This window comes from Periplaneta americana, chromosome 3 (genome assembly GCF_040183065.1).
Source record: "Periplaneta americana isolate PAMFEO1 chromosome 3, P.americana_PAMFEO1_priV1, whole genome shotgun sequence".
In the NCBI taxonomy this organism is placed as follows: Eukaryota; Metazoa; Arthropoda; class Insecta; order Blattodea; family Blattidae; genus Periplaneta; species Periplaneta americana.
Genome location: NC_091119.1, coordinates 27,929,977 through 27,945,861, shown reverse-complemented (window position 1 = coordinate 27,945,861; position 15,885 = coordinate 27,929,977).

Here is a 15,885-nt window from a genome sequence, read left to right as displayed (position 1 = left end):
CAAGGTGAGAGCAAAGAGATGCATAGAGAGAAGGCAACCTTGCCGCACCGATCTTTCCACAGGGAAAGCTTGTGTAAGATGTCCATTTATTAAAAGTTTTGAATTGCTAACAGCCATTATATTGCGTAAGCAAGCTATGAAAACTGGGTCTATGTTTAACTCCATCATTCGTTGTAGTAGATAATTATGCCTTACTCTATCAAAAGCATGGTCAAAATCAAGGGATATGAGTATATGACTTCGTTGATTTTGTTTTGCGACACTTATACTATCACGAATTGCACATGTAGCGTTGAGAATGTTTCGGCCAGCTACTGAACATTGTTGATGAGGTCCTATTATATGCGGAAAAATTGTACTCAAACGTGTCTTCATACACCTCATAAATATCTTGTAGTCACTGTTCAGGAGAGTAATGGGACGGTAGTCTAGAGCTGTCTTCGGGCAAACAATCTTGGGTATGAGGACCATTATTCCCAAACAAATATCACTGGGAATAGCAGGAGATGTCATCATAGCATTCATTATTTCTACCATTTCCCGCTCGATTATACTCCAAAACGCAATGTAGAACTCGACTGGAATTCCATCCGCTCCTGGTGACTTATTCAATGGACTAGCTTTAATAGCTGCAAAAATATTTTGTGTGGTTAAAGGCGTTGTGAGTGTAGCTGACGGCGGGTTATTCTGACTGGCTTGTACAGCATGTAACCATCTTGTTCGTACAGTAATATTTTTATAAAAAATAGACAATTTTGTTAACGAAAATATAATTTATTTTAATGGGTTAAATTAAAATATGAAAAAAACAATATCTTCTTTTCAGGATATAAAATAAACTTCATCAAAATTTTCAATTCACTATAAATAAACATACAAAATGAAAAAAAAAATGTGCACATTTTATGCAACTTTTCTGTTCGTACATCTAATCATTTTGTACTTTTCAAAGTCTTAATTGCCAACTATTACACAAAATTAATATCTTGTAACACATCCTTTGGCTTTAATAACCTCCTCACGACTTCTTTTCATTGAAGAGGCAAGTTTCTTGCAAACCTCTGGAGTGATATTCTGCCATTCTTCTGCCACTATTCTTCTGAGCTCCGGAATGGATGTTACCTTGCTATTTCGTACCCTGCTTTTCAAAATTGGCCACAAATGTTCGATAGGATTTAAATCCGCTGATTGAGGTGGCGTTTTGAGTTGGTGGGAACGTTCCAAATGAGCCAGGTCTTGACGATTCCGGCGGTGTGTTTAGGGTCGTTATCATGTTGAAATATATAACTACCCTGGAAGCCCTTTTTTTAGCACTTTCTTTCGAATTTGTCATAAGAATATTCTTGTATATCATTTTATCCATAATTCCATCAATGAAGTGTATGTTTCCGACTCCATAGGAAGACATACAAGCCCATAACATGATGGAACCACCTCCGTGTTTTACAGTAGGAATAGTATTTTCTTTCCTGAAGGCAGAGTTTGCCTTCCTCCACACTCTGTTGCAACCATCTGAGCGCAAAAGATTTATCTTCGTCTCGTCGGACCATATTACACGATCCCAATAGTTCTCCTCTTTAGAAATGTGTTCGTTTGCAACTTGAAGTCTTTTTATTCTATTTGACTCACTAATAAAAGGTTTCTTACGTGGAACCCTGCCATGATACCCGTGTTCCCACAATACACGACGAATGGTCTGATTAGACATTTCTTTTCCTATAATGTCTTGTACTTGTGAACGCAGTTTTTCAACACTTAACCTAGGGTCACATCGAATTTGTTGTAGAATGTATCTTTCGTCCCTTTCATTTAATTTTCTTTCTTTTGGTTTTCACCTCAAATTCTTCCAAGACCCTTCATATTTAAATTTGTTTACAATATGCTGAACTGTTGAATGTATATGTCCAACAATTTTACTTATTTCCCTTAAAGAATTGCCTTTAAGGGCAAATTTAACAATAACTTTCTTCAGATCTTCTGAAAGCTGCTTTCGTTTCGCCATCTCGTACAGTACTGTCATGCTTGGAAGGTAAAAATGTAAACAAGGGAAGCCACCACACAGCAATAGCAAGCACGAACCGGTCAGCGTATTTTGAAACGGTGAGATAGGGCAAGACTTGTAAGTGTACGAACAGAAAAGTTGCATATCCAACACAACGAATAATGCATATTTCTTTTTAAAATAACAACAAATGTTTTAAAGATACATTATAATTAAATATAACAGCGAATATTATAAATAAACTGCACACGGTTATATACGTGAAGAAGAAAACAAAATTGTTATCTTATTTTACAGTTAAAACGAACGTTATCACAAAAAATAGGGGCTGTACGAAGAAGATTGTTATATACTGTATATTGATACTTGGCGCAGCAACCGGTTCGGTATATAAATTCTTGTAATACTCGTACAAAACGGAACGTATTGATGGTTGTGCTTTGTGTACTACTCCATCAGCAGAAGTAATCGTGTCAATATATTTTCTTTTCCCCCTCTTCGTCTCTCGAATGACATCATACATGGAAGTCGACTCTCCTGGCAAACTGTTGGACCGGGCTCGTATCTGTGTACCTCTATCACGATCATGTTGAATTTTGAGGATACTTGCTTTAACTTTTTTCAGTAAAGTAGTTAATCGAAGTTCTGCTGAAGACGAAGCATATATGTCATACAAATATTCTTCTTGTCCTTTTATTTCCTGTTGTCGAAGAATGCTATAGTATTTCATCCATTTTCCTAATTTTTGTTTCGTGTTGACCCACCATTCTAAAATATTTGAATACTTCGACTTCTGGCGTTGATATATTTTCCACTTGTGTTCAAAAGCATCTTTGAAATCCTCTTCCTTCAATATATTAGTGTTAAGCTTCCATATTCCTTTGCCAAATGGGGTGGATAGACGTGGAATTCGTAGGGTTATTATATAACCACAATGATCAGAGAAAGCGACCGGGCATATGTCTGTACCTCGAAGATTGGACTTCAGATTCCGTGTTATATATATTCTATCTAGCCTTGAAGCACAATTATGGCTTTTATATGTATGAAGGGAGTTTTGGCGTGTTTGTGAATTTCATGAGTCCAATAGTTTTAAACCATCGATTATATTTTGGAGTTCCGGGCAAGGATGATATTCTCCGGTAGTGTCGGAGGCCTGCAAGACACCTCCAAATACTAATTGTTCACTTTTACGTGCTAACAGCGGTGTTATATCAGTCGTATAAAACTTCTGACGTTCACGCCGTTTCTGAGAGCCTGAGGGGGCATACACATTCACAATATGGATATTATCTACTCTAACTGCTATTCCCCTTCCATCAGGAAGTTTAATTACGTCTGTATATGGAATGTGATCTTGAATCACTACAGCTGTTCCTCTCTCATCGGGTAGAACGTTGGATTCTATATTATAACCAAATATGCTATTAAGGTCCGAAGTCCCGACCTCCTGCAGTAAACTAATCTGGATGTCCATATTGCGAAGGCCTTGTGATAATAACTTAACTCTACGGGGGGAGGAGATATTATTGACATTTAAGGTAAGAATATTAATGGCATCCGTCATGAATGAGAAATAAATATAGAAAGGGATTAAGGAAAGGAGAATTATGTTTAATAATCCTAAGGAGTGAGCTTTCTTAAACCAGAATGGGTTATAATGGAGCATGGTGAAATATGTCGAACTGAGTAAACATGTATCTTAGGTATGTCAATATGATAACTTAAGTGCAAGATATTAATCTGTGATTCGCAGAGGAGGAAATCCCAACTTGCTGCCTTCATGCTTATATGGGTGTAACCTACCCGCTCTGTTGCCTCCTTTGCTTGTCTTCTGCGCGGCTATGTCCTTGTGTTGAGTAGCAGAAGTTGACCTGTGGCTGGTATCGTCTGCGTCCATCATTTCATTCCACGTCTGCTCCGCTTCAAGTTGTTTATGTATATGTGAACTAGATTGCTTCTCTAATGGAACTGATGTACTACCGCCTTGTAAGTCATTCTTAACAGCTGACTGATTTCTACTTGATGACTTACGTTCATTACCGCAGTCAGAATTCAACTCAGATTGAACACGCGCGCCGTCATCTGCCTTTTGTTATCGGAATCTACACGGGTTCCTTCAATTTCATCAGCAGAATCAATTTCAGAATTCACCGGAAGAGGTGTCGTCCCCGGATTTTGCTCTGCCTCTTCATGGTCGGGAGTATTATGTTCCCGATGTTGTTCAGTTGTTAACCCATTAGATCCCGCCCCTCGAGACTTCTTGTGTTTGTCAATTTGGTGTTCCATCTCCATAATGTCAGATGGACGTGATATAATGTCATCATTCCCATTAAGGTTATCGGATGCGTCATTTTCCTTTTGTTGACTAGTATGACTTCTGAGCGAAATTGTTTATCTCGACGCCGATTCGGCATTTTTAAACAAGTCACTCATAGTAAAGACAGTTCTAGGGGCAACAGTGACTTTCGCTTTTAAGTTTCTGTTAGGACATGTATTCTGCAGATGGGATAATCCGCCACAGATGAAGCATGATTGTTCCTGGCCTGGATACGTTACATACGCCTCGTATGTAGCTACTATAATGGTGGATGGGATCGGTTAGTCAATGACTATATTAACTAGCCGTATTCCGGTATCTACATGAAATCGATATCGCGACGACCATTTTTCACTATCTATTTGTTTTACTTTCCCATAATTTTGAAAAACATTATGTAATCGTTCATTGGGCACCTCAGGGGGGATATTTAACACTCTTACGACAGTACTTTCTTCTTCCGCTGGGGAAAGCATAACGTCAACTCTATCTCCATTCTGTAAGGTTAAGGTTGATGACCCTTCGTAACGTTTCAGGTAATTCTCATACACTGTAGACGTTTTAAATTTCAAATAAACAGCATGTTGTTTACTTACGAGTTGAATTGTTTGTAGGTCGTCTTCTTGTATATTTAACTCGTCTGCTATCCACTGATGAATTTCCATAGCACTCGGACGTTACTGATCCTTGTTAAATGTTGCTTTGATTGTATGCTGCCGAATAACTTTTGTTGCCATGTTAACTTACAATGCGTAGTTGTACACACACAGAAATAAACAACACCGTTTATGCTGCAACCACTTAATATTAACTGCTTGCCTGCTCAGACCCGACGCGATGCTGGACACGTCCTACTGCAACGGCTGTGAGAGCTAGATTACCATTCTTACCGCTTAAGCGTCATATTCATTTTACTGCTTTAGGCTTTTAACATTATTTTTAAAGACGTTCAATATAGTAATAATTATAAATTGGAAACTTACCACTGCAATTTCACCTAAATTGCACTGTTAATTATTGTTTTTAAATATTTGCAAAAATTAAGTAAACTCTACAACACCACAAAAGTTACTGCATTTGTAATGCAAGTAACATTAAGGAAGCCGTGAAAAAATCAACAAGATTCCAGACTCATCATAGACTAGGGGGAAAAAAAAAGACAGACATATATCACGGCCTACTGCAGTATAGTAAACACAGAAAACATTTTATAGGAACAATGTTGAAGATAGATATATTTGTTTTCCAAAGTTGCCGTCATTGAACAGGAACCAAGATGGAGATTTCATTGCAACTAATTAGAAATTCCTCTTTCAGGTATGTAATAAACGATCTTCGCACAAAATAATGTACGATACACGAGCGGTATGCTTGTTTTCATGTTCTCGGAAATTAAAAAAGATGAACTACGCTTCGCTTTTTCAATCTTTTCCTCGAACATGAAAACGTCAACATACCGCTCTTGTAACGCGTATTACTATTATTTCATGATGCTGAATATTACACGAATCTACCGACACGGAAGTTCATCTCAGACTAATGGCGGTTTGTCCAAGTATTGTTAGAACACTTAACGACTGTTAAACCTTCAACAGTTTGTTAAATACAGTTTTTCCATTTGTTCAACAACAGTTTGGCTTAACAGATTCTTAACCGTTTGTTAACTTTAAATGTAGGATTTCAGGCCGTTAACTCATTTAACAAACAGTTAAACATGGCGGATAACACCACAGCTGTTCAGAAAAAAGTTGTGAAAATAACTTATGTTTCACTTTGAGGAATGTTTACAGTAAGGGCCGGTTTCACCAAGCTTCAGTAAATCAGTCCAAATGAAACATTAGCTAGTACTGAACATTAAAATATTTACACGAGTACGTTTATATGTGCGCTGTCTCCCTAGACTTCAAGCGGAGCAGCTATATGTGCCTCGTCGCGCTGATAATGTCATGACACTGCGATGGAGTAGTCAGCAGAGAGTTGGCTTGCCATCCCAGGGACCCGTGTTCGATTTTTGGCGATAACTTTTTTTTTTATTAACGTAACTAATTTTTATACATGTTACCTTTCTTCATTTTTTTAATTTTGTGTACTGGAACGAATTATTTCGCAACTCTGGCTCCACTAGGAGAATTTAAAAAACTCTTGGGAGATCAATTTTTTTCCCGAAATAAAACAAAGAACAAAACAAATTATAGAAAAACAAAATAAATACACATGTGGATCTAATATTTCATCCACATGCCACCGGCGTCTATCACTGCCTGGCATTTTCGGGGCATTGAGTCCACCAGATCGCGGAAATAGTTCTGGTCCTTAGCGAAATCTTTCCAGGTAGCCAGAAATTGATCCCAGAATTGATCTGGATTTTGAGGTGGGATGTCTCGATATTTGTCAATCCTCCTCTTTTTCATGCTTTTCCGTGAACCGTCTTTGAACGTTTATGGCGGTGTGCGCGGGGTGATTATCCTGCTGGAAAATTAAATTTCCATAGGAAAGAAAACGATTATAAATTCCAAGAATCCAGCTCTTTCGCTTCTGTTTTAAAGCCAGTGTAAACATATCTTATCGCTAGCTATAATATAATTCTAATAAATGAAAGTTAATATGCCAATTAAGTTTTGTTATGTTTCAAATGCACATTATGTATTAATTTACTAATATTTCTTAGGTACCGGTATGTAGTTATAATAACCACTTTCATGTCTTAAAATAAAACTCAGTTGTATGCTACCTAGTTGACTAGTTTCAGCTTTGTCTCAGCCGTTTTTATGATATTCTAACCTATGTTCAGTTTCTTCTAAAATTTTGAGTACCGGTACCACGATCTTCGTGAAGCGGTATCTTTTGTGATTTTTGTGTCATTCAAATTTTCGAAATGATCGGTTTTTAAATGGTTAACATTATCTCCATTTGACTCTTAATTTTCGAGCAGTTCCAGATATAACAATTCTGCGTCGAAACGTTCCGCATTTTATATTGCAACTAATGAATAATTAAAAATTTAAAGACGGAAATTTCTATCACTAAATTTAATGATAGTTTTACTGGTTCGTTAGGCTAAAGATGCTTGGTGAGATATAAAAATGATTTAATGAACCAGTAAATAAATTAATGAATCATTAAAACCATAATGAAGCTTTGTCAAACCGGTCATAAGACTGGTAATATATAATTTAAAAGATATTTTGGAATATTAATATAGGGAAGATAATCTTCATAAGTCAACTGATTATCATACTGACGCTTATTTCGATGCTGAGCTATTATCCATTTAATATTGAGGAAATGTGCGATCTTAACGTGGCAAGAAATTGAAGTCAGATTTGAATATCCTACAAACAGAAATAGGCCACTTGTTCCAATTCACCAGCTACTATTAACTCTAGATTCTATATTACTGGCTCTTCAACTATAGCCGATGTCAATAGTACTTCAAAATACGCAGTGAGTAAATAATAAAATGTTTCAGCAGCAATTGCTTTTTTAGGACGAAATTACATATAATTTATACATGGACCTGAATTAGAGAATTTTATATGATACGAAATTCTCCTCGGGGTTTTGTGTACAGTTGACTACACACATTCGTGTAATTATTGTCACCTGGTGGTCAAAATGCTGAGATTTTTCTAAACAGAAATTCATATTTAGCATTATAAAATATAACCATACTTATAATAATTATTATTATTCAATATGTAGTAGTCAAAGTAACTTTCATTTATCAACTCTCTGTACTGTATGAATCTTGGCTACTGTAACAGGTTACGATTTTACACATGTTTCATGACTTACTCTGCAGTACAGAATTTAAATAATAATATCAGCCAATAAGAAATTGTCTTATATATGCAAAATCATTACGAACTGCTGTTGAGTAGTTAGAATAGTATTAACAACAGTTAAAGTTAAGTGTTGGTTATTTTAAACAAAATTATGTTGGAAAAATGGAAAACATCTTAACAAAACGTTTAAAATAAACGAGCTGTTAATTTAACATTTGTTAAGCCAAATTAAACATTACTTGGAAAAACTGGCCATTAGAATCACGAAATTAATAATCAAGTCACTTAAGAATTCTTAAGAGTAGAAACTGAAAATAAAAGCTTAAAGACGAAATAATTAGCTACTAATAATACCTGTAAGAAATAAAAACATTTAAAAATACCTTAAAATCTGTATTGTATTAGCTTTTTATAACATTGTTGGAGCATAGCAGAAACCGGACAAGTCCAAAAATTCCAATTTTGAGCACAGTACAGTTCTCTTCACTTCATTTCAAGCCGCATCTATTGACATAGCAAGTTTCTACAAAAATCAGATTTGTGCCATTGAAATGGATGTTTGAAAATATAGCGTTTCTGCAAAAAGTTGATTAGTCCAACGTCTTTCTAGCAAAAAACGGATAAGCCACAAACTTATCCGGTTCTTGTTAGAAAATATCATGAAGATGGCATTAGTGTTGTCTTTTTTTTTTGTTTCACCGCCATATTAGCTGTTATTGTCGGTGTTATTGGTTAAATATTTCGTTTTACAAATGAATGATCATCAAAATGAACCAGATCCAAAAACAAGCAAATCATCAGAGTGAGGAGAATGTTGAGGTGGCAGAAGATGACAATAGCAGTGGGTGTGATGAGTGAGACAGATATAATAATAATAATAATAATAATAATAATAATAATAATAATAATAATTTATTTTTGTGGCTGAGCATAATTTGTGTTGTTATTAAAATAATAATTTTTCGATACTTGATATACCTGACGTGCCAAGAATTCAAAGACTGAAGGACCCAGATTAGAATGAGAAAAATATAAACATATCAATATTGCTTTTCTTGTTGAGGAAATCTTTGTAAAGTTGTTTATACTTTAATAAAACACTTTTAATCACTTGTTCAGGACATTGTGAAGTTTTTACACTGAAATTATTTCTTTGGTGTATGTCAATATCAATTAATATTCACATTAATATTAGTAAATATAAATTAAGCTTAGAATTTAAATTCACATATAGTTTATTTGAAAACGTTGAGAGCAAGTATCGAAAAGTTAGGGGCGTTACTCAAAGAAATTAAAAGTGTAGTTCACAAGCTATGAAGCGACTATATTCTCTTCATGTCAGATTTAAAGATTTATTAATATAAGTAAATTGAATTAATATTGCGACGTGAGATGGAAAATTTGCCATTATACATTTTTCCAGAAAATTTTTCCACCTTGCAAATAGTTGTTTTCTTCTCTCCTTACAACCTCAAGAGCCGGACATGTATTCCTCACTATATTCCTGTGTATTCAGCGTAATGCTCTGTAATGTCGCTTCTGTATACGACTACTAATTGAACAATAACATTTTCTCCGACAGAACATCGAATAAATTCCTCTTCTCATTCTGTACGAAACGTTCTTTCCTGCTCGTAGAGAGACAGAGGGTTTGTAGAGCGACATGGTACCGACCTGCTTACCTTCAGTACGTGAGCGAGACAGAGAGCAATGTACAGGAAACTCCCCTTACCAGTATGAATGACTTTGATTACACGATGTAATCACGATACGCAGTTTGTTCACCGCTGATCTACATGAAACAATAACTGCGGTCTCTATGGAGACGATGCATGACAACAATAGCAATGCCGTTGCTGTGTTACATACGTTCTGAATATTAGAAAAATGTTCAACTCATTCAGAACAGCGCTGAAATATTTTACCCACAATCGAAGAGTACTGGAGTTTGGAGCTACATCAATTGGCGTAGGGTCCCTGATAGGCACAGGATTCGGTATATACAAAATCATCACCGGCGAGAAACGGATTGGTCCTCAGGGGCCCTATCCCAAAGAGATCCTATTCAAGGATAGGCACAGGCGCCCGAAACTGCGCGAAGAGGACCTGAATACACCATCTGAGGAAGAAATCAAGGTCACCGACTATTCCAAATATCTACCTCGACAACCAGAGGAAGGACAAGAGCCAGGCCAGAGTGGCCAGGGCGGGCAGTTGGCAGGAGAAGAAACCCCACCGCCAATCTTTATTCCTCACAGCAGGAGAAACACCGGCCACTTTGTTGTTGTGGAGGGGGGTGAATTGAAAAGGGTCTACTCGGAAGAACTAGCTCCCGAAATTCCCGAAGATCAGGGACAAGATGCAAAGAAGGGGGACGACGACCCGTCCTCATCCCATCCCCCAGCTCCCCAACAATAAGGTATGAGTTTACACTTTCAACTTACAGTATAACTAATAAGTTATTTATATATATATATATATATATATATCATCATCATCATCATCATCACGGGTTGAGCCGGTAGGCCCGTTCCGTCCCCATTAGAATTGTTCTCGCCAACGAAATCTCTTGGAGCATACTTTGGAGCTTTCTTGGGAATTTGGTGATCCTCCATCCTTTCTAGATGTTCCATCCACCTATTTCGTTGATTTGTTAACTTTTGTGTTATGCTCTCTATCCCTAATTCTTTTGTGATATCTTCATTCCTCTTGTGTTGTAATAAAGAATATCCCGCCACTGATCTTAGGAATTTCATTTCTGATGCTTCTAGTCGTCTTTTTCCTCTCTTTCTGTTAAGGTCCATGTCTCTGCTCCGTAAAGTAGTACTGGAAGGGCTACTGTACGAGTTTTAACTGTGTTTCTTTCATTGTTCTTTTTCCTAAGCTCCGTCTAATTGTTCCGCATATACCTTGAAATCTATGCATCTTTTCTTCCATATCTCTTTTTTCCACATAAGAAATGTTGCATCCTAAATATTTAAAATTACTAACTTGTTCAATAATTTTGGAGTCAATAACTATTCTCGACCTTTTATGCCTTAGAAAGTATATAGAGATTGAGAGCTATTTTCCGTCATATGGCATGTTACGTGCACCTATTTTGAAGTGAAGCTATTTTTCCTCTCTTTAGGGATAGAATTACATAGGTAGTTTCCTATTTTACTACAAATGGTAATAATCGCTGAAATTATGGAACTCAAAGAAAACTATTCCCACGCTGCAAATACTCAGAATCTCCCTGTCCTCGAGACTAACAAAATGAACTCTTATGAAATCTGATAGAACGCAGTGGGGAATTATATATCAGTTAATGGCAATTCTCTTATTAGCATAAATTCAGATCGTGGAGTTACCATACTAACTTGCAAATTACTCCTTTCTTTAAAGAGTACATTTAACAATGTACTTGTACTGCAGATGTTTTTATTCGGTGCTTTAGTAAAATGAAAATATCAAGATAATACGTTGAAGAAAACTGTACCACACCGCAAATCTTCACGATCTTTCTGCTGAAAAGTAAACTGCCCCAACTAGGATTGGTACACGGGAAGGCCAGATGCCAGGGTGCCAGATTTGACGTTCGCGTATGTTCTCTGTACAGGTTATCGTCTCCCGCCTTGCCGCTCTGGGTGCCGTGTCCTATGCAGGTGCTCCAGCTCACTACGCCGCCGTCTACGCCATCCCCGCTGTTCACGCTGGAGTGCCCCTCGACACCCCCGAAGTAGCTGCAGCCAAGACCACCCACTTCGCCATCGTGGTCGCTCCAGCTGACCACGCCGCCGTCTACGCCATCCCCGCTGTTCACGCTGGAGTGCCCCTCGACACCCCAGAAGTAGCTGCAGCCAAGACCACCCACTTCGCCATCGTGGTCGCTCCAGCTGACCACGCCGCCGCCTACGCCATCCCCGCTGCTCACGCTGGAGTGCCCCTCGACACCCCAGAAGTAGCTGCAGCCAAGACCACCCACTTCGCCATCGTGGTCGCTCCAGCTCACTACGCCGCCGCCTACGCCATCCCCGCTGTTCACGCTGGAGTGCCCCTCGACACCCCCGAAGTAGCTGCAGCCAAGATCACCCACTTCGCCATCGTGGTCGCTCCAGCTGACCACGCCGCCGCCTACGCCATCCCCGCTGCTCACGCTGGAGTGCCCCTCGACACCCCAGAAGTAGCTGCAGCCAAGACCACCCACTTCGCCATCGTGGTCGCTCCAGCTGACCACGCCGCCGCCTACGCCATCCCCGCTGTTCACGCTGGAGTGCCCCTCGACACCCCAGAAGTAGCTGCAGCCAAGACCACCCACTTCGCCATTGTGGTCGCTCCAGCTCTCTACGCCGCCGCCTACGCCATCCCCGCTGTTCACGCTGGAGTGCCCCTCGACACCCCAGAAGTAGCTGCAGCCAAGACCACCCACTTCGCCATCGTGGCCGCTCCAGCTCACTACGCCGCCGCCTACGCCATCCCCGCTGTTCACGCTGGAGTGCCCCTCGACACCCCCGAAGTAGCTGCAGCCAAGACCACCCACTTCGCCATCGTGGTCGCTCCAGCTGACCACGCCGCCGCCTACGCCATCCCCGCTGTTCACGCTGGAGTGCCCCTCGACACCCCAGAAGTAGCTGCAGCCAAGACCACCCACTTCGCCATCGTGGTCGCTCCAGCTCACTACGCCGCCGCCTACGCCATCCCCGCTGTTCACGCTGGAGTGCCCCTCGACACCCCAGAAGTAGCTGCAGCCAAGACCACCCACTTCGCCATCGTGGTCGCTCCAGCTGACCACGCCGCCGCCTACGCCATCCCCGCTGCTCACGCTGGAGTGCCCCTCGACACCCCCGAAGTAGCTGCAGCCAAGACCACCCACTTCGCCATCGTGGTCGCTCCAGCTGACCACGCCGCCGCCTACGCCATCCCCGCTGTTCACGCTGGAGTGCCCCTCGACACCCCAGAAGTAGCTGCAGCCAAGACCACCCACTTCGCCATTGTGGTCGCTCCAGCTCTCTACGCCGCCGCCTACGCCATCCCCGCTGTTCACGCTGGAGTGCCCCTCGACACCCCAGAAGTAGCTGCAGCCAAGACCACCCACTTCGCCATCGTGGCCGCTCCAGCTCACTACGCCGCCGCCTACGCCATCCCCGCTGTTCACGCTGGAGTGCCCCTCGACACCCCCGAAGTAGCTGCAGCCAAGACCACCCACTTCGCCATCGTGGTCGCTCCAGCTGACCACGCCGCCGCCTACGCCATCCCCGCTGTTCACGCTGGAGTGCCCCTCGACACCCCAGAAGTAGCTGCAGCCAAGACCACCCACTTCGCCATCGTGGTCGCTCCAGCTGACCACGCCGCCGCCTACGCCATCCCCGCTGTTCACGCTGGAATGCCCCTCGATACCCCCGAAGTAGCTGCAGCCAAGACCACCCACTTCGCCATCGTGGTCGCTCCAGCTCACTACGCCGCCGCCTACGCCATCCCCGCTGTTCACGCTGGAGTGCCCCTCGACACCCCAGAAGTAGCTGCAGCCAAGACCACCCACTTCGCCATCGTGGTCGCTCCAGCTGACCACGCCGCCGCCTACGCCATCCCCGCTGCTCACGCTGGAGTGCCCCTCGACACCCCCGAAGTAGCTGCAGCCAAGACCACCCACTTCGCCATCGTGGTCGCTCCAGCTGACCACGCCGCCGCCTACGCCATCCCCGCTGTTCACGCTGGAGTGCCCCTCGACACCCCAGAAGTAGCTGCAGCCAAGACCACCCACTTCGCCATTGTGGTCGCTCCAGCTCACTACGCCGCCGCCTACGCCATCCCCGCTGTTCACGCTGGAGTGCCCCTCGACACCCCAGAAGTAGCTGCAGCCAAGACCACCCACTTCGCCATCGTGGCCGCTCCAGCTCACTACGCCGCCGCCTACGCCATCCCCGCTGTTCACGCTGGAGTGCCCCTCGACACCCCCGAAGTAGCTGCAGCCAAGACCACCCACTTCGCCATCGTGGTCGCTCCAGCTGACCACGCCGCCGCCTACGCCATCCCCGCTGTTCACGCTGGAGTGCCCCTCGACACCCCAGAAGTAGCTGCAGCCAAGACCACCCACTTCGCCATCGTGGTCGCTCCAGCTGACCACGCCGCCGCCTACGCCATCCCCGCTGTTCACGCTGGAATGCCCCTCGATACCCCCGAAGTAGCTGCAGCCAAGACCACCCACTTCGCCATCGTGGTCGCTCCAGCTCACTACGCCGCCGCCTACGCCATCCCCGCTGTTCACGCTGGAGTGCCCCTCGACACCCCAGAAGTAGCTGCAGCCAAGACCACCCACTTCGCCATCGTGGTCGCTCCAGCTGACCACGCCGCCGCCTACGCCATCCCCGCTGCTCACGCTGGAGTGCCCCTCGACACCCCCGAAGTAGCTGCAGCCAAGACCACCCACTTCGCCATCGTGGTCGCTCCAGCTGACCACGCCGCCGCCTACGCCATCCCCGCTGTTCACGCTGGAGTGCCCCTCGACACCCCAGAAGTAGCTGCAGCCAAGACCACCCACTTCGCCATCGTGGTCGCTCCAGCTGACCACGCCGCCGCCTACGCCATCCCCGCTGTTCACGCTGGAATGCCCCTCGATACCCCCGAAGTAGCTGCAGCCAAGACCACCCACTTCGCCATCGTGGTCGCTCCAGCTCACTACGCCGCCGCCTACGCCATCCCCGCTGTTCACGCTGGAGTGCCCCTCGACACCCCCTACGTAGCTGCCGCCAAGACCGTTCACTTCACCGCCCCCGCCGTCGTGGCCGCTCCAGATCACTACGCCGCCGCCTACGCCATCCCCGCTGTTCACGCTGGAGTACCCCTCGACACCCCGTACGTAGCTGCCGCCAAGACCGTCCACTTCGCCGCCCCCGCCGTCGTGGCCGCTCCGGATCACTACGACGCCGCCTACGCAATCCCCGCTGTTCACGCTGGAGTGCCCCTCGACACCCCCTACGTAGATGCCGCCAAGGCCGCCCACTTCGCGCGCCCCCGCCGAGGCTCTTGCTCTGCAGGGCCGCAAAAATCGCAGCGTTGCCACTTACGCCGGTCCCAAAAATTATAGAATATACAAGAAATAAAATTGTTGTGCCATAAAAAGAGAAAAAGGGTGTTCCTTAATTATTATCTCTACCTTTCCATTGTTCCAAGTACCAAATTTCAAAACCTTATTCCAGATCAATGGAAGGAGTCCATAATCGTACCTATCTTTAAGAAGGGGGACAAGACTAACTGTAGTAACTTTCGAGGAATAAAAAAATGTTCTGTTTTATTTAACGACGCTCGCAACTGCAGAGGTTATATCAGCGTCGCCGGATGTGCCGGAATTTTGTCCCGCAGGAGTTCTTTTACATGCCAGTAAATCTACTGACATGACCCTGTCGCATTTAAGCACACTTAAATGCCATCGACCTGGCCCGGGATCGAACCCGCAACCTTGGGCATAGAAGGCCAGCGCTATACCAACTTGCCAACCAGGTCGACTTCGAGGAATATCACTTTTGTTGACAACGTACAAAATTTTGTCCAATATTCTTTTGAGAAGGTTAACTCCATATGTAGATGAAATTATCAGGGATCATCAGTGTGGTTTTAGGCGTAACAGATCAACTATTGACCAGATATTTTGTATTCGACAGATAATGGAGACAAAATGGGAGTATAAGGGTACAGTGCATCAGTTATTCATAGATTTCAAAAAGGCATATGACTCGGTTAAGAGAGAAGTTTTATATGATATTCTTATGGAATTTGGTATTCCCAAGAAACTAGTTCGA